This window comes from Grammomys surdaster, unplaced genomic scaffold (assembly GCF_004785775.1).
Source record: "Grammomys surdaster isolate TR1022 unplaced genomic scaffold, NIH_TR_1.0 372, whole genome shotgun sequence".
Classification (NCBI taxonomy): Eukaryota; Metazoa; Chordata; class Mammalia; order Rodentia; family Muridae; genus Grammomys; species Grammomys surdaster.
Genome location: NW_021604791.1, coordinates 4,900,023 through 4,921,128, shown reverse-complemented (window position 1 = coordinate 4,921,128; position 21,106 = coordinate 4,900,023). Strand labels below are relative to the sequence as shown.

General features: G+C 34.2%; 1 long non-coding RNA gene across 2 annotated transcripts in view; it reads right to left on the bottom strand.

Annotated features, from left to right (window-relative positions):
* Nucleotides 1–408: 408 nt before the first annotated feature.
* Nucleotides 409–21,106, bottom strand: part of LOC114632273 — a 127,495-nt gene continuing 106,797 nt past the window's right edge. Inside the window, exons 1-3 of one of the 2 annotated variants that reach the window (XR_003713061.1) lie at nucleotides 6,982–7,070; nucleotides 2,596–2,630; nucleotides 409–824 (exon numbers count right to left, since the gene is read on the bottom strand). This is a non-coding gene — a long non-coding RNA (uncharacterized LOC114632273). Of the gene's footprint in view, nucleotides 825–2,595; nucleotides 2,631–6,981; nucleotides 7,071–21,106 lie in introns of those variants that run through there. The other variant, XR_003713060.1, reaches the window with a different exon arrangement.

Here is a 21,106-nt window from a genome sequence, read left to right as displayed (position 1 = left end):
TTGTTAAAGACTGTGGATTATGTAAAACATACACAGTTGTTTTCCCAAGAGTTCTGGTAGACAGAGCTCTTTGTTTCTGATAAAAGGTTGTTTTTATTTTTTTTAGTTGCATTCATATACTACATAAATTCTATATCTCATTAACTTCATCATTAAATGTTTGTAGATTTTGCCATTCAAGTCATTTCCCCAAGGAAACATCATGAATAAATCCTCCTGAGAGTTTTGTTTGTTTCATATAATAACCCATATCCGTTAGAAAAATAAAATGGACGTTTAAGTTGGGAACATTTATTCAAGAAAATAAGTCATTCTTTTAATAGGAAGGACAGTTTATCTGAGTACGCATTCATTCAAAATTATTTGTTTATAATTTCAAAGTACAGAATAGGTAACTAGACTAAAATATAATATTAAGGATTGCCCAAAATAACTATTGTTAGGCTTTTATTCTGGCAGTGAATGTGGTTTTTGACTGACTTCTAATTGCTGCATGTCCTAAACAAATTGTTCGGTGTAACAAATGACAAGAATAAAACCTAAGTAAGGTAATATCTGCTGGTTGATTTAGAACACTTCTAAGTGAACTTAGTGACAGTGTTTTTAATGGACATTTCAGTCATATCTGCTTGGATTTTCCTGGGTCAACACATAGAGGACTCTGTTCTTGGTGTATCACTAGCCCTGTGGGGTCTCATGCTTCTTTGTGGTGAAAAGGTAAGAGTGGTGGACATCAGACCATATTGGGTTTATGCTTATATAAAGTTCTTCTGAAATATTGTAGGATTCTGCTTCTACTTTTTCAATGTTCAGTAGGCCATAGTCTGTGAAAAGAAATATCACAGTTAAAAAAAAATTCAATAGGTCTCCCAAAATATAACTTTGAAAATTGCTTGGGGCAAACTTTTGAACCTCATCAAACTTTATACTAAAAGGCATATACTTTGTTTTTATTAAATCATTTAGATGTCAGAATAATTTCATCGTAACCTTCTTATGTAAATGAAAATTGTGTTCAGTACATTTGCCTCAAGTTCAAATGATCCATGTTACATATTCAAACTTTCTGCTATGACTTGAGTGACTTACAAAGTTCTCACGGAATCACTGCTTGAAAAGTAAGTTATGTAAGATACAGCAATCCAGTAAAGTAAGACATAGACAAGAATCCTGCAGTGACTAAGATGCTAATTGTAAAGTTAGCTCTCTATTACGAGGTAGGAAATGAAAGATGAAGAATGTATGAGTGCTATATTTCCTAACTGATTTAGAAAAATTACCACCAATGGTTTAGTGCGCATAAGATGTGAATACTAATTATTTTGAAGTCATGTTACTGTGCAAAGAGAACAGAAGAAGTCTTTCAGATGACAGCAATGGGTTTCAGGGGCACAAAGGCATGCATTCTCAGCTAAGTAAGACTCAATGCTAGGGCTTAGTCCACATCGTGTGCAGAGGTAATTAATTAGTAAAAGATGGTGAGGATTTGCTCACTGTGGGTAAAGGTCTTGAGTTCATTATCCAGTACTTAAAAATAAATAAAATCTGTATTTTTTTTGTATTTATTTTCCAACTAATTTTTAAAATTATTTTTCAAAATCTGTAATGTTTCCCACTTATGATTTTCATACTTTTATTACATTAACTATCTTTATATTTGATTTCTTTCAGGAATAGAACACATGGAAATATGTTGTTCTTAATAAGTACATTACTTAAATGTATCAACTTTTCCAGTTTAAAAATTATATTTTCCTGAATTCTCTATATAAAATATCTTTAGAGATTCACATAATTACTGGAGAACAGAGAATTTAACTCAATTTAGGAAGTATATATACATTCAAGAATTTGGGAACATTTCTTTGATACAGACTTGAAAGAAGTGAATTGCTTTGTTTATGAAAGAAAATGTTAAATTCTCGCAAGGTTTCAGATACTAGAGTCAGAAATCTCATTAAATTTGTTCTCAAAAAAATAAATAAATAAAGGAACTCCATAGAGTGTTCAGTATGGAGATAGTAAAATTAACAATTCAGTCATTTCTAAGACCAGCCGCTGAGAAGTATCACAGTCAAAGGATTAGAATGTTTCTGGAAGACAGAAGACTGATGGGCATATTACAATGCAGGGATCAAGTGCTCAGTTGCTTTAGTGGAGCCAGAAGCCATAGGCAGCTCTCTAAAATAAGTGAAGCAACAGGATCAGATAGCAGTAACGCTCATATAGTTAATAAACTCAAGACATGAGACAGTCCACTCCCATTCCTTCGCATAATGAAAACTTTCAAAACAAATAATTTACCAGATACTTGGTAATTGGTATATCAAGCAGAATATATGTTTACTTCAATGAGAACTTGTTTACATTGGTAAGACTATCCTTTCTTTTGCATTTAAATATATGTACATTTGTATCTGTAAAATTATTTTATTTTAACATACCTCCAAAATATAAATACACACACACTAAAATACACACACACACACACACACACACACACACACACACACACACCACTACTTCAAACTCTCCCATTCAAGGAAAATCAAATAGAAGCAAAAGAAATCCTGTGTAATGATTAAATTAATTTACCTGTTTTATTTGTCATGTTTACCAATGTCGCAATGCTGAAAGAAAAGAAATAAAACTCAAGTTGAAGAAGATGCAAACAAATGAATAAAATCTACTTAATTAGTAGATTTTAATTTCTGAAGTTCGTCTAAGATATATTTAGTGATATTAAGCAAAATGTTAAGATTTTATAAAATATTTAAAAGATATGTAATGAAAATTGAATATAAGAATAAGTCTGTAACTGAATATAAAATGTTTAAAACATAAAAAAATCAATAAAAATTGATAAATAGATGTAAAAAAATAAAGGGAGAGTTGTTAAATAGCAAATGTATACCAAATAAAGAATGAATGTGCAAAGAATAGGAGGTGAGCTTAACAAATTACAGAGAATCTCATTGCTGAAAATGCAAAACTGTCATCAAACTATTCTTTTGGATCCAAAAGTTGATTTTTGAAAAATAAAATCCTATAACTACCTACCACAGGTATGTATAGCACCCCTTGGTTATTTTAATATCTCCAACTGCCTATCCATTTCTACAGATAGATGACCTTTTCTGGTCTATACCACTATAACACATATATGTATTTCAGTTGCTTTTGGCCTGCCATCAACAATCCTTTACTGTTACTTGCTTATGGCCTCTATAGGTCACAATGATAATTTAGTACATTCCAACACTTCATTTTACACAAACACACTGCTATAGATAATCTTGCATGTGACTTGTGGGTTCAAGAGTTTACCTACTATGGATAGCAAACATATTTTGGCAAAAGATTAAGTAAATTTATTAGAAATTTAGAGATTATTCCATAGCTAATTAAAGTCATTTTTAATATACTAACAGTTGCAAACTGTATTAAAATACTTGAGAAAACCTCTTACAATATATTATAAAATAGTGTTTAAGATAAATATAATAGGCAACTTTTATCAAAATGTAAAGTTAAATAATTTTCCTTCATCTAATTTCATTCATTCAAATTCTTTCACATTCTGCTCCCCATCATTACCTCTTAAATTTGTGTTCTTGTCTTTAATTTTCACATGTGTGCACAAACACACACACACACACACACACACACACACACACACGGAGGGGGGTTGAGGGAAGGAGAGAGAAAGAGATAGTCAACCTGCTGAGACTGGTCAGCGTTGTGTGAATGTACATTGAAGATGACTAAGCCTCTGCTGGAATGGTGCATGAGTGTGCTGCGGACTGTTCTCCTTATGGCTAGACCTGCGGAGTTGAGTCCCTACATGGCAAAGACCTTTAGGGATATTCATGCAGAATGTCCTAGTCTTTCCTCAGGAAAGATTGCCTCATTTTTGCCTTTTGTCTGCCTTCTTGGTTTTGTTCATGGAAGTCTTTACTTTCATTTTTTAATTTGACTGGCACTTCCCCAGAATCAGAAAAAGAAGTCATGAACTATGATTTATTCTTGTTTGTCTCTGCGGATCAATGGGAGTGAAATAGAACTCTACTACTCCATTTGTTAATGAAGGTGATGCAGTCGAATCAACAGTAGGCCTTGGTTTGGGTACATCAGCTAATGCCTGCGTGTTCTCTTCTGATGGGAACTTAGTTCTAACAACAATATGTCCACCAGCCTGTTTCAGAAAACAATTAGATAATTATCAAAAAGTTAGAATGTCTTGATGGACCATTGGTTCCAAGACCTAATAGGAATATTCAGAAGTAAGCCAAGCATGAACGAGGAACTGACTCAGTTTAATAATTTACTGAGAAATCATGCATTAGAAGAAATAGATCTCCTGATTAGAATATTGGGAGATGATCGGTGCCAATAATTAAATCAGAATTTCCTGGATGTGTAATCTATCATTTCTCTATACTGGATCCACAGTTGCTACCAACTATTGTCATTTGGTTATGTACCAATGTGCTGGGTTAGATTCCACCCGCTTGCTGAAGCTATACTTAATCTTCCTTGATATCATGGGTTAGCAGGAAACTGTAGAGATTGAGGGGAAGAAGGAATGGAAAAATTCCAGTGTGCACATTATTTTTAAATGTAGGAAGTTCTTTAAAGAAGTTATACACTAGAAAATGAATGTAAAGGTTTTACATCTGAGAAAAACAGGTGTATAAATAAAAGTGGCTGGAGTTGTCTCAATGCTATAGTGTGTGAATTATACCTCTTGGTCAAAGTGACTTTCATCTATTCCATACATCTTCCTTCAGATTCTTAACCCTGCCCAGGCTGGATTCCAACAGTACATGACTTCAGAAATGACCATTTGATATTTGACATCAAACTAGGAAATGTCTTCCTGGATAAAGAATATTTCTTCCACACTCAGAATTCTCTAGTTGCCTGCAGCTATTTGATTCTGGGTGGTACAAGCATGAGTCACTCTTCTTCAATTCTAGCATATCTATTGGTGTTGGACTTCTTAAGTTCTTATTTAGTTGGCTATAATTTTGAGGTATCATGGATGAGGATTCCCTGGAAGAGCATCTCATAGCAGATGGTTCTGAGTCTTACTATCATTTGCTCCCCATTTGCATGCTATTCCTAGGCTATTACATAGAGAAGTTGTGTTGTGATTATATACACTGGTCCGTGCACCCACTGATCAGTTGCTCTCTGCTTTTGACCAGTTATGGTTTTCTGTATTGGTCTCTATATTTTAAAGAGAAGTTTTCCTGGTAGATATTAAGGATATCTTTATCTGTGAATATAAGGATACATATTGATAATGCTATTAAGAATTAAGGCTATGTAGGAAAATGAAGGTCTTAGTTGCTCCTCTAAGATTCATGATCACATTATCTCTGGACAGTGGTCTAGATTTCTAGTACCAGAAACAATTTATCCTTTGTTTAGCATGCTTTATGTCCAATGAGGTAGATGTGAGAGGTGTTACTCTTATACCTGAGGAATATCTTGCCATGTTGGTTACTGTGGTTCATAGGCTTCACAGCTGGGTAGGACTCCCGGCCAGTTCCCCTGCCTTTGCAACATGCACAACTTCTTCTAGAGCTATGGGACTTACTTATCAGAGAAACTTTCAAGTCAGATTAAGGTCAGATCCTCTGAGTTCTGTGTTTGAAGTGCAAAATGCCTTTACCAATAGAGACTTAGCTTCATCTCTGGGAGGCAAACAAAGGCAACAGAAATAGTCCATATTTATTTGGGTGTCTCTTTTGCTCCCTAGACCAAGAAATTTAAAGGAAGTTTCTCATGCCATGCCTGGTACTAAGATTTGTTGTTGTTTGCTTTGTTTTGATTATTTTATTTATTTACATTTCAAATGTCTCCCTTCCCTCACTCCATTTGCCTCAAGTTCAAATGGTCCATGTGACATATTCGAATTTTCTACTATGTCTTGAGAGATTAACATAATTCTCACTGAATTACTACTGAGAAAATGAAGTTATGTATGATACAACAATCTAGTAAAGTACACCTCAATAATATGGCTGCTTGAACAAAACTGCAAAATGATAATACCAGTTGACAACCCAGTATGGATGGGGAACATGTCATGCCCATCATTTCTATGTGAAAAGGAAACACAACTAAGGGTTGCTTTGAGAAGGAGAATTAGTCTTCCCTAGGGATGCCCTAACTGGTTATCCAATACCAAACATATACATACATACATATATATAATATATAAAATGGGACTGGATGGCATATACATTTAATTTCAGGAGTTGAGAGGCAGAAGTCATTGAATCTCTGTTTGTTCTATCAGCTTCTTCTGCATAGTTAATTCTAGAATTACCATTGTGCCACAGTGAGATGCTGTCTCAAAATTTCCCTATCATAGTTATAAGAACTTCCTGACTCCCTGGCTCTTAGGATTTTGCCATTCGCTTATCTGGGATGTGTCCAGAGCTTTAAGTGCAGAAAATGTGTTGTAGGTGTATCAGTCAGAGCCAGACATCTCCACAGTCAACAGTTCTATACATTTTGACTAGTTGTAGCTTTCTGAAATGGTCTCTGTGTGCTTCCAAAGAAGATTCTTTAATAAGGAGCTAGATCTATGCTTTAGAATGCACTTAGGAAACCATACTGGATTAGAAAAGTGGCATTCTTTTCAGTGCAGTTTGAGTTTCTACTGGTATTTCTTGCCTCTGCTCTTTTACCTATTATCTGAACTTTTTACTGAAATCTTGGACCATCTTTCTCTTTTGCAACAGCTCATCCTAGCATCCATCTGTTTATCACCCATGGGGGACTGAATAGTGTAAAGGAGGCCATCCAGCATAGAGTGATGGATGATTACTGTTTTTGAAGTCCAACCTGAAAACATGGTCTGAGTAGAAGCAAAAAAAATTGGTGTTTCTATTCAGATACAGACACTCAAGGCAGAGACATTTGCACTCTCAATGAACGAAGTCATAGAAAACAAGAGGTACTTACAAGTTTGGAGCAATGGCTTCCAGAGTCATAAGGCGCTCAAACCCCTTGATATCTACCCAGTGCCTGGTCGGCTGGATTGGCCACATCCTACAAACAGGGAGCGGAACAGACCTAAAGCCCCAGGCCTTTCAACAGCCTTGGCATGTTCAGAACCTGCTGGATGGCCTATTGTTTCTGTTGGGGCTCACGCTAAGCACCTTGTGGCTATTTAAGAAAGTGTTGAGCTTGTTGCTCAGTTCCCTCGGTGGAACATGGAAGGAAAAGAAGTCCTAGTGTTAAGTTTGACCTGGGATGGATATTGGAAACTCTGACTCCTTAAAGGCCTTTCCCCACCTGAAATTCCAGTTTCCTCTCGCCACTTGTGGACCTCCAAATGTCCTCAGTATTTCTGTCCTTTTCATAATACTTCCTAGTGACTTCTCATTATTACTGGATCCCCCTGCTCTAGTACAAATCTTCCTTTCCCGGCTGTTTCTTTCCTTCACTCCTTTCTGCCATTTGCGGTGTTATAACAGTTTCATTCTCCTGTGAGGTCTCGTTCTTCAATTCTTATTTCTTCGATTACTTGGGATAGGACTCCCACGTATTTAACAAGTAATTTTTACTACTGTATTTTTCTGATCTCATAACCTCTCCTTAGAGTTCACAATGTCTGCTCTGCTCCACAGTATTGTTCCCAGGTAGATGGGACCAGTCACTCTGAGGGAATAATATAAACCATTTTGTCTGACAATGGCAATATGTAAATGAAATATTTTTTGTTTTCGTGAGAGAAATCAGAGTTAAAGTGTATGTATAATAAAAAATTTGGGAGAAAACATTTTTGATATACTCTGATATGGAAGATTTACTTCTTGATGTCTGAGAAATTAAAATAAGGAAAGAAAAGAAAAAAAATCAAATATGAATAATAGCTATATACATCTATACATTACTACTGAGTTGCCTTAGCAGATCAGATTTAGGTCATACTTTTATATTTATTAGATTGTGGTGTGTGTGTGTGTGGGTGTGTGTGTGTGGGGGGTGTGTATGTAAAACAAAAGCAATTAGAGAAACAGACCTTGGATTTAGAAGAAGCAGAGTAGTCTCATGGGCAGAGCTGGAGGAAGAAGCAGGAGAGGGAAAATGATTAAAAATATTATAAACTATCAAATTATTTTTCCACATTCATGACTTTGTTGTTTGTATTTTGAGATCGAATGAATATAACTAGAGTCATCCTCTTGAAGCCTGATACGTCTCTCAGTGCATGTATAACTGAACACAGTCACTGCCCCACCCTTTATGTTCATCAGTAGTTCATCAGAAAATAGTGTCCCATAATTCTCTCTAGGACCATGAGGAATTTTTGATAGGTCAAGTTTTGTGTAAGTTCATTACAGTCAACTACTGATACTGTAAGTTGATGACTACATTGGTAGTACCCTGCCCAGGAGCAGGATTTCACATTTTTGTTTGTTTGTTTGTTTGCTAGCCTTTACGCTCTTATTTCTGCCTCTTTCATTGAGACATAGAAGGATGACATAAATGTCTCATGTAGGACTGAACAATCACTATCAGCTATTCTTACTGCCTTGACCATCCATATGACTCTAGATTCAGTGCTGTTCTTCAAAAAGAAAGAGGTACTATGGAAACACCAACAGTAGATTCTTTGGAACATGATAAGTATCTCAGAAGTAAATGAAAATACTTTACTTGCCACTCTGCTGAGGATGGAGGCAGAAGTACAAAAGCAGAAAAGAACATACTTCCTACAATGGACAAAAATCTCGACATGTAAGAAAAATCAGGAAAATATCTCTGACTAAATAGTAATTTGTATTAGTAAATTATATTTGTGAAAGAAATTATCTAGGAATAAACATTTGCCTTAATACCCTAATGCTAGATAAACTTCTTAGGGAATATTAAAGAAAAGTGCAGTTTTAATTTTAATATGCACATGAGATCAATTAAATTATCGCATATGCAAATAAGAAGGCAATGACCCTGATTCTGAATACTTGTTATTTCTGGAGCTGGCATATGGCTCTCTCTAGCAGCAGACATAATAATTTCAATAAATTAGATTCTAATACCATGTAATGAACCCTGATTTGTTTTAATTTGGCCGTTGCTTATCAGTTTCATGCTAATATTTTTAAAAAGCCACTTTTGGGGAAGTATTAGAATTTTTATTTTGCATTTTTCATATATATATATATATATATATATATATGTAAATGAAACATACCAGGAGAAAAGTTTCATTCAGAAACTTGATTAAAACCATAGAAATTTTATAATATATGCTGCAGGTTTGACCCAGGAAGTTAAATAAAATGCTTCTAATAATGCAAACCTTTTGGAAATATTATTCATATTGAATAATATTCACATGAAATAAATGAAAAGCTTATGGTGACTTTTAAGGATTGTTGAAACAGTTCCATCCTGTGTTCCAACTCTTGGAGAGTATTTTGTTTACATGTTAATGATGGTGGAAGTTTTGCAGGTGACAGTAATATTTAAATATATGCTGGTATATTGTTACAGGTATATCAGATAGGCATTTTGCCAGTTTATATCTTTGGAAATCTGACAAAGAGAGGAAAAAATTCTTTTTATATCCATGACAAATAAAATCACCAAGGTTTTTCATGTAAGTCTAGTATTTTCCATGTAGCTCAATTACAGATATAGATTGAGAAGGACCTAAAAAACATAAACATTTTCCCATAATGAGAAACCTAATAACAGAGTATGGTAAAAGTATAATGATTCCTGCTGCTGTGTGCATTGTGTTTTAATGTCTCACTTAACTGTCCATACCTATTGTCTTTTACTGGAGTGCTATCTTTAACTCAGACAAGCCTCATGAGAAGTTAGTCAATTACCATATGAAACTGTACAGCAAGTGGCAAGAATCAAACAAGAGTTGGAAGGCATAGGTCTAAGTGGTTCACATGCACCTGAATGCAGATTTTTGCTCAGATCTGCTTTCATGATGCTTCATAACAGCTAGTATGAAACATAAATGTGATCTATGCTACACTTAAAAGAATTGTTCTATAGATAATTCAAGATAAAGACAGAATTCATACTATGAAAGGAATGTTTTATGTTTTCTGGCTTTGTATATCTATGTACTTTGTCATTTGTCTCTCTTACTGGATGATATCTGTCTGTCTAACCATGCTAAATTGTTTGTACTAACAGGTCATGATGTTGAATGATTCTAAATCACTTAAACAGGATTATTTCTGGTTGAGCTGCTTCTCTAAATATATTTTGCAGGGAAATTCTTCATAGTATATAAGAACATAATGAGATATGCTCATTAATACTCAAAGATGAAATTTTTCAATTCCATAATTCAATTCACTGATTAAATTCTGTATATTTGAACATGACACCATATAAATGTTTATTCACTCAGCTTTTTGTGCTGTATATTCTCAGCATAATACTCATTAGTAGCATGGTTGATATATTATAATGATTTATCTAGGTAGGTACATAGCATATAATAGCAATTGAGAGAATACTTCCCAAACATTATAGAGTATTATTTAATACCTACACTCATTAGGTGAACTCGCAATATGAAAAATTATGTAAAATGTAGGGCTATCTATGGCAAAACACTTAAATTTCAGGTTCATAAAGTATTTCTGATCTTCATCAACTGCATTATTGGATTAGTTAACATGAAATAAATTATTTGCTTTTAAATAGAAGTTTGGAAGTCCTTTTTTACCTTTTTAAAACATCTTGTGGTAGTTTCTGTGTATCGTTGACACTGGTGAATTTCTCATTTCACAAAAAGAGGACACTGTATGTCAAATTTAATCAGGTGAAGATCTTACTTGGGAATTTTGATATTTTACTTTCTCCTTAAATGTAAAGTTGAAGTTATCTGGGATGATGAGTAGTGACGTGGAAACTATCATTGATAGAGAAATGCACAAAAGTAAAACCAGAAAATAAATCAAAGAAACTCTCATGGGTCCATAGAAAAGGGAGAATGGATAGAGTATAGATTTTATATGTAAATGTATATGTGTATGTGTATATCTATCTATCTGTCTATCTCTATCTATCTATCTATCTATCTATCTATCTATCTATCTATCTATCTAGATAGATAGATAGATAGATAGATAGATATACAGATATTCAGATATTAAAAGATGTAGGCTCTAGTAGCGTTCTGTTTCATGTATTTATAGATCCCAGACTCCTGTGCACAGCCTCCAATCCTAATTGTTTTACTCATTGCAAAAAGGCTAGCTTCTTTCCATTCCCACCATAGCCATAGTTGGTTCCAGATTCCATGCAACATCTGAACATACAACTTCAAACATTAGATGCTGAATAAATTGACTGGGGTGTTTGTTTCCTATGTATCTACTGATCCTTAAATGTCTGCTTCAAATAATTTCCTAAAGAAGAGGCTTAGGTGTGTTTTGACTGGTGATGAAATAAAAAAGATTTGGATGCAGCGCTCCAGGAATACTGATGCTAAAATGAGAACTGCATTAAACTATTCTGTCATGTTTGTGGGCGTCATAAGCATTGATGAGACTGGAGACAATTTCTATCTGTTTTTTGTCAATCAAGAGTTGCATTGCTGTTCTTCGTATTATACCTGAAGTGATCACATATTTGTTGGGCAGAGTGAGAATTATCTTTGTTTTTGGCACCAAAGTGACCTCACATCTGGATTGGTAGCATTTGCTACCCTAATTCCTTAATTAAAGTGAATGACACCATTCTGATTCATTTGGAGATAGACCAAATAACTGACTTCATAAGGTTTGATATTGGGAACCTGTGTATGGTGACTGGAGATACTGATTTGAGAAGACGTGGTACAATCACCATCAGGAAGACATACAGCCTGTTTTGATGTATTTCCCGAGAAGGATACTGATGGCAAGTGCTTACCCCTCAGATTTCCAATGTTTTAACTAATGGCAAAGGTGACAAATCATGGATTTCTTCTTTGAAGAAAACCAAGGAATCTGTCTCACAGTTGCTGAAGAGAGAGTCAAGAGGTTAGCATCCAGAGCCATTGGTGAAGTGGTCTCTAGGAATCATACTACAGCAACATTTAAACTCTTGCTATAAACCTTCCAAGGGGACAGACCAGAAGGTTGATTAAACAATATTATAAATTTAAAAAACTATTTATTTCTTGTATTTATTATCTGGTTTGATATGGTGATATCAAATGCTCAGTGAACCAGTATGTATTCTATTGACCTGGATATGACTGAGAAATTGCAGCGTCTCTCGTGTGTTTACATCCTTTTCCTTAATACCATCAAATTCATCACAGTTTCACTCTTATTCAGTGTTATCTCAATGGGGAGCTAAGATATGCATTCATTCACTTTGTCTTTAGTTTAAGTATATGCTCATATTCTGGATATAAGAGGAGAGGTATACATTTTTGATTGTGTGGTAGATGCATAGTCATGTTAAAAATATTGAAACTGAGATAAAAAGGAAAACATGTTGAACTATGTAAACTCAGAAAGGAAATAGAATGGGAGAAATTACAAAAAAATTACTGAAACATTTTACAATGTTATTTCTTAGCAATTATTTTGAATTTCAACTCTTTTTTAAATGAAATTCTACTTGAATTTACACATCAGATAATAATTTTTATTCAAGGAAGACGGTCCAGAACTTTCAACCTTAAAGTCATAGCTTTTGGTACTCATTTAAAAATGATGGGGACATAGATGAACACATTAAACTCTGCTAATATAAAATGTTTACTATTTTTATTTATAATATCCCTCTTGAACCAAGCAATCAAATAAGTATATAAATACTTCTTGGCCAAAAGATATCCATTTTGAATAAATCTGTATTCTTAGTATCAGATATAAAGTGTATCATTATTTTTACTGATATTACTTGCAAAGTACTAATATTTAGTCTTTGTGATCTTGTGATTGTTATGCATGATGACCAAAATAAAATTATGTACTTTCTAAAATACATATATTTGATTAACAGAGCTGAGATTAAATGGTCTTTTTCTCAAGAGTGGGAAAGCTAAAAGAGAGAAGGTGAGACTTAAGTTGCTGTTGGTGAAATGTGAGCACTGAGAGCAAAATAAAATGTCAAGATAATGAGATAAGAAAACCAAAAGATCATAATTCCAATGTCTACAAGTCATCCAATGTCTCCTTGAGGGTAATGTGACTTATCAACAGAATGAAGACAGATGTCAGCTTTCATGAGCATGCCAAAGTGCTTATGATTTATTTTTCCGAGAGGACTTATTAAATGATTCTGGATAGCAGTAATGGCAAATGGCAATAACATAATTAAAATCACAATTTACATAGAATCAATTTATTAGATAAGAGGGGCAGGAAGATAGGATATCTCACAACCTTCAACAAGATGACTATAAACAAATTTCAATTATTTTATCTGCAACTCTGTTTCTTTATAATTATTTACTAAGATAAAATATTACAGTCTCTAATTTGAATGATAGCTATCACTTTCCAGCCTTTGCAGGTATGTGAAGTTTCCAGTTTTGTAATTGAAAATATTTTACTTGAATTACATTATGTTCAGAGTAGTGCATACTAATGTTGAAATTCATTATCTTGTGTGGTAAGTATAATCACATATTTTGAAGAGTTATTCATGGCTTGTTATGACACAACCCTCTGGAATATTTGATGGTTACAGATTAGCTGGCCTGATTCACTCAATTCTACAGTATAAGTTGCTTGACCTTGATATATTTGCTAACGCTCTCTCCATCTACTCTTCAATTCTGCTGACTTATAAGTCTTCTTGTAAACTCAGCTTTATCTCCCCTTAGCTGATTTCATAAATCCATCTCCTCTGGTTTCCAGTCTAACATTATCTCAACATAACATCTAATAGAGGATGCCCATTAATAGTACCAGTAAACTGTAAACTGCAGTAAATTATATGGCTAGGATTTTTATCTTGGCTTTTCTTCCCATAAAATATATGTTTTTTTTCCTGTGTCTCTCCAGAATAGGCTTTGTCAAAAGTGAACAGTATATAAATATTTGATTTATTACATTCCTTTCCAAAGCACCAAAATTGAAATGCCATGCCTGAAGCACCATTTGTCATTAGGATGGCAAATGTTCAACCAGTCTACTTGAGTTTTTCTTCATGAACAGAGCTAGAAGTGCAATTTATATGTCCCAAAAGGATAAAAGTAAAGAAAACAAGGAAATTAAAGGCATTAATGCATATTCTCAAATATATACTTATCTACCATGCTTGTATAGCATCTATCATTGAAGTCAAATATACAAAGTACACAAAATAAGAAGCATATATTCTACAAACACCATGTTAGCTATACTGTTTACAGAGTTACTATGTAACTATATGATTATCAAGGAATCACAACAGATGCAATGAATATTGCATTTTTCTCTCTCATTTGTTTATCTTCTGAGGGTTTCAAATGTATCATGCCAACCCCCTCAATTCCTCATGCTTCCTTCATCTTGAAGGGGCTAGTATGGGCCTTTCATCACACTCTGTGAGGTTAGAGTTAGATTAATGTATAGGAAAAGAATGAATATTATTACTTCATTTTATCATTGAATGGAAGAGTAGCCTGTATATAATTCCAAAGTCTGCTACTGGTGGGAAGTCATTTTTTTCATTCAACACAATGGGATACATATTATGGACATTAGATTCTTGTATTCTACTTCACATACTAAATACAGTTTGTGGACAGCACACACCTTCGTTATTCTCCTGCGTGACTAAATAGTTCTTTATTGAGTTTTTTTTTTTTGCTTTAACTCTTACTGTTGTTGTGATTTTTATTTAAATGCTAATAAATATATTTTTCTGATCTAATCTTATGCTTACTTTTAAAATTCTACAGTCTTTCTTTCTCTAGCTGTTTATAGTTGCCCATAGCTCTTTTTCCATGCATGGGATTCCATGAAATTCACTTGCCCTTCCGTGGTAATATGCCCAATGATATTTCTAGTGTTCTGGCCTTGTTTACACAGCCACATCTAGGAAAAGTGTCACGGAAAACTTCCTGCTACTCTGGCTCTCTCAAACTTTCTGCTCCTTATTCTGTGATGTCCCGAGTCATATATGCAGGAAGTGTGATGTAGCTGTATCCACTGAGGCTGTGTTTCCGATGATCTATATATCTCTGCCTCGCATCTCGCTGATGGTTTTCTGTGATGCTTTCCATTTTTTATAAATACAAGCTTCTATGATGAGGAATTGTAGCAATATTTATCTGTAGATATAAGGTAATTATTTAGAAAGTAGTAAGAAATTACACTGCTTTAAAAATTTGCAGTAATATATTCTTTTCTATTGTCCATGACCTTACCAGAAGCAGAATACTGGCTAGGACTCAAGTACCAGGCTTGAGTCCTCTCCTGTTGAGTGGGCCTTAAGTACAATTAGACAGCTGTTGGTTATCACTGACAAATGAATGCCAATTATTGCACTTTACTGATATCTTGTCATGATGTTAATTTTCGTGTTTTATAAGTGTTGCAAATATATAGGACTGTTTGTTTGTCTTCCTTAGAAGGTAGTAGTACTTTTGGTACCATGGAACTGAGACTGCAGGTAATAACCTACCAGGCCAGATGTAACTAAATACTAAGTATGCAGTGTATTCAGCAATAAGAAAACACTATCACCTATGGAGCGGCAGCCTACATTGTTAGTCTATACTGTTTTTAGAGTCATTTGAACTGCCCTGATCAGCTATTTGTAAGGAGGTTTATCATACCTAATACTGGGATTTTCTAAGTCTACAATTCTCTCAAGGGAATGTATTGTTTACCCAAGTAACTAAAATTATATATATATATGTATTGTATACAATTTTAGGTAGATAGTGAACAGAAAGTATTTTTAACAATTAATTTTTGGAAAAATAGATGTTCATATGGAGAAAAGTGAAATTGAATCCACATCTATCACCCAGCAAAGTGTATCAAAGTTCTTAGCATGAAACCCAAAACACTAAAGATGATAGAATAAAATAAGGTGGTACCATGCATGATATACGTGTAGGAAAGAACTCTATAAATAGGATTCCACTTGCTCACAAACAGTTAACAAACAAGAACTCTTTCCAAATAAAGGAACAATCAGCTAAATGAAGAACATCACAGAATGAGAGATCATCTTTGCCAGCTATCCATCTGACAGAGATCTCAAAAAGCAAAGAGTCAAGGAGAACAAATGACACGATTAAAAAATGGGCTGGAGGATCTAAACATATTCTTCTCAGTAGAATAATTAAAAACAGCTAAAGAATACCTCAGAATGTTTTTACTATTCTTAGAATTTAGGAAAATGCAAATCAAGACACTGAGGTTTCATCTCACCCAAATCAGAAGGGCCACAATCAACAAATGAAATGACAATAAAGACTGAGGAGGTTTTGGAAAAAGAGGAGCCTTCATTCATGGCTGGTGGAAACACAGACTGCTACAACCACTCTGAAATCAATATAAAGAATGTGCCCGAAACTGAAAATCAAATCTACCACTCAACTTCAATTATACTACTCCTTGGCATGTGCACCAAGAACTTGAAATACAACTTCACTGATATTTACACAGCAATGTTCACTATCACTCTTCTTGTAATAGTCAGTGAATGGAGACAATATAAATTCCTTTTACAGATAAATGGATAATGAAAATTTGATATATATACACATATATACTTGTTATCTAATATATTATATTCAAATTATTCGTGTGATTAGTCATAACAAAAAGTGAAAATTTCAGGTAAGTGGATGGACTTACAAAATTTTATATTGAGAAAAATATCCAGGGCCAAATAACAAATGTCATATGCTTTCTCTGTCTCATCTAGAGTTCCGAGCTTCAAATCCTCAGATGCAAGTATATACACACCACAGAGTAACCAGAGAACCTGGAATATATGAAGGAACTATAAATGGTGTGTGTGTGTGTGTGTGTGTGTGTGTGTATTTGGATTGAAAATAGAATAGCATGATGCAGGTGATGTGAAGCAGGACACAAAAAAAGAGGGAAGGGTCTCCAACTCCAGAAAATAAAATTGGAATAAATACAGATGGAGAAAGAGGGACAATAGACAAATTATACCAGTGCCATTTGATGCCTCTGGCAGGTATATTGCTTGAATTTGAATAGTGGTATTCATCACAACTTCTCAGTTCACCATTCTACTTAAATGATGAGTCAAATCCATTTCATTCTCCCACAGGGACCCTAGGACCTCATTCTTTTTGTTCTTTATTACCTTGATACCTTATTCTTTTCTTTCCCTCATGCTTCTCTACGTCGATTTATTTCTCTGAATTTTTTATCCACAACAACTCCCGGTACACTTTTAATCCAGGGCAGTCCTTCTGTGTTCCTGGAGTGATCAACCACCAGTTGTCCATATGGAAAGTTATTCCTAGACTTTCCTCACATGTCATAATCTAACGGATTCTACTTTGTTTAACAAAGGCTAAACATTTCATTAAACCTGTATTTCTCTTCTATAGCACAGACCTGTGCACGCACACACACACACACATAATTATATAAAATGTATTCATATTGTAATAAGTGTTTCTCTAGCTTCTTTCTCTATAATACATGTTATTAAGGTGGATATGCAATATAATGTGCTTTATCATTTTGCATCACTTATATGGGCAACAATAACAACATTGTATATATCAAAGTCAAGTGTCCTCAAATACAGATTCTGAAGGATGTTCGACCATCTTTGTAAGCAGGGTGAATTTTATAGCTGAGAGCAGTTCCTATGTAAAACAAAAGCTTACTTTTTTCCATTTTGTTTGCTTATAAAATTATGTAGTGTATCTTACCATAAATAGTATGCTAGTTTAAATAAAACATAAGAGGCATTCCAGAAGTACTTGTAGAATAAAACCATAAATGATTGAAAAGAACAAATGACATCAATTTTCTTATGATGTGTACACACTGTTTGAGCAGAAAGGCATCTAAACAACATTTAATAAAAGCACATGATGTAGCCCACTACAATGGCTGCATTTAAATATTGCAAAGGAGTTTATTACTGTGTACTCATTCCATGGCAGAAAGAACAGTAAAGGAAAATGATAGTAACCATCAGTAGGACAAGTAGTTTTGATAATATGGGAGCAGACTATGTTATACCACAGAAATAACATCATAATTATAAAGTGATCCGTGGTGGAAAGAGCTCTCCATGGTTTATAGTTATTAAATTATAGCAGTTCTTTTAAATAATACTTTAAGATTGTTACAGTAAGTATTTGCTCAAATTGTAGATGGAAGCTAATAAATTTCACTTCAGGGCCAGTCATCTTGCTCCATAGGTAAAGACACACTGGTGCCAAGACTGAAGACCTGAGCTCAATCACTATGAACCATGAGGTAAGAGGATAGAGACAACGCACAAAAGTAGTTGCTTTTGATCATTCTGTGTGTGTGTGTGTGTGTGTGTGTGTGTGTGTGTGTGTACTGTATTAGGCATTCTAGCTATCACACACTGTGCATGTGCACAGAAAGGTCACTAGTCATGAATTTTTAGGCTTAGTACTTCATGCTTCTAGCCTCGGAACTTCAGAGGTTGGGGCAGAGGGCTCTCAAGAATTTTTGGTCAGCTTGGGGCATTGTGTGAGATGATGTCTCATCCCTGATTTCATGACTTGTACAAAAGACTCTGAATTGTGCTGTGGCCTATAGATGATGACATCCCAAAAGCAGAGGCGGCATCAACCAGAAGAGACTGTCAATGGGTTGAGCCTTAGACCCTTCAAAAGTCTCATAAGTGTTCTTCATTTATGGTATAGATGTTTGATGTATGGATGACACTGGTACCAGGAACTGTTAGATATGAGGCTAGGATCAATATAATATTTGAATTACCTATGGCCTTTGAAGTGAAGACTTTTTGGTGATTGGTCATTAACCTTTCAGTCTTTATAAGCTGAAGAATTTAGGAGAAAAAAGAATGGGAGCTCAACATGCTCATCCTTTTATCTTACGTCTTCTCCATCAAAACCAAAGTTGAAGCATTGAAGGTGAAAATACATTTTTATTTTAAGCTATATACTAATGATTCTTTTCAAAAATGTCACTGGACTGACAACAATTGCTGTGCTACTAAAACATTAAAAAAAAAGTTTCTTCAAGGATCAAGAGAAAAAGAAGGGAAAATGCACATACTATATTCTATATTGTTGAAAATTCTAAATAACTAATATTGAGGTCTAAAAATATTATACTTAGAGTATACTAGGAAAAGGTCTTATACATCCTATTGTTTTGATCTATTCATGAAATTAAGCCTTATCCTTTTTTATTTTAACCCATACATCACTTATAAAATTCATCATACAAAGCATACATTTTCATAGTTAAAAACACCATCCTTTTATGTATTAAAATGTGATGTAATTTATATTAAGAGCTGGTATTATACCAGCCATCTTTAAAACCTGTTGCTCGTGTTACTCATACTTTTCTATGTAAATCAACAGTTCTCCCTAGTCACATGACCTGTACAGCACTGATAGAGATCTGTCAGGCTATATCTTTGTCTTTATTTTCTCAAGTTACTCTGAGGTTCCTGTTTTTAAACGTATTTCTGAAGGCATTACTTTATTTCAAACCCAGATTGGCACTGCTGTGCACGAGGCAGCATAATCATAAACAGTTAATCTGAAATTAATTCCTCTTTGGAACCAATCTCATCTTCTCCATCTTCTCACTGACCCAAGCTGTAGACCTCAATACCACTCTTCAGACATATTACAGTCATCTTCACAGTTTCCTTCTTTCCTATAAGGCATCTTAAGAGGCACTTAAAATCAGTATGTGCTTCAAGTGTGTGTGCTTCAAATTTTTAGACTTGCATAGAAAAACACTCTTTGCTAAAGAATTCTGAAAATTCACATCTTACATGTGCTTATGCCTATAAACACATCAAACATAACATTAAAGTATTACCAGCAATTAGAATAACAAAAGGTTAATCCTTTACATATAATAATATGTGGTATTTATGGAGATATTTTATTAAGTAAATGAATATTTACTAATCGCCATTTCTACCCTCAGAATGGCTCTGTCAATGTTTTAGACCCAGAGTCTCATGCTTCCAGAACTTAACATTTGGATGATAGACACAGAACATGGATGATTCTGGACAATAAGTGCCTGGCTGAGCCTTAGAGGTATATGTGAGCTTAGCTTGAACATGAGACCTGAAAACAACTTCCCACTAAGACATCCTTCCTCCTTCAACAAGACCACACCTACTCAGTCAAGGCCATGCCTCTTAGTAGTGACACTCCCTATGGGCCTATGGGGGCTATTTTGCTTAAATTCCCACACTAGGGAATGGGTACACTGAGCTCACACAAATGTATATCCAAAAGACAAATTTGAGGAGCCAGAATTGCATGTCAGGAGGACAAATCTGCAGTCATATTGACCTTGGATTTGATCAACACTGGAAATGTGAAAGAATAAACTACTGTTCTCAAAGCTTTAAATTTCACAGCATAAATAAAACCTTAAACCTAATAAATATATTTATCTATAAGCCATAAATAAGTAATTTAACACAAAATATGTCTTTATTAAATGTTATTATATTACATGTGTTATCTTTTCCAGAAAAATGATGAATATGCTGTGAATACCGATGGAGGGTCAAATGGTGTAAGAACTACCTCACTGCACAAATGTTTTTATTTTCACCTTTTCTGTTCTGTTCATATTGTGTCTATGGCTAAGAAATATAATTATTTTGATCTACAGCATATAAAGAATACCATTAGAAATAATAATTGCTCTATAGCTTTACATGTTATTATAGAATTATGCTAAGATGTAGGAAACATCCATCATTGGAGTCTCTGGCTCTTTCTTGTAATAAACCAACAGTTAAATCTTTTATTTTGGGCGTTATACCTGTCAGGAATCCTGATTAATGATGAATATGCTTACCTAACAGGAATATGTGACAAACAATAGACATTGCCTTTGAGAAACCTGAAATTTGGAGTAGGTGCTCTTCTCTAAAAATCTTCTAGGCTTTTCAGTAAAACATG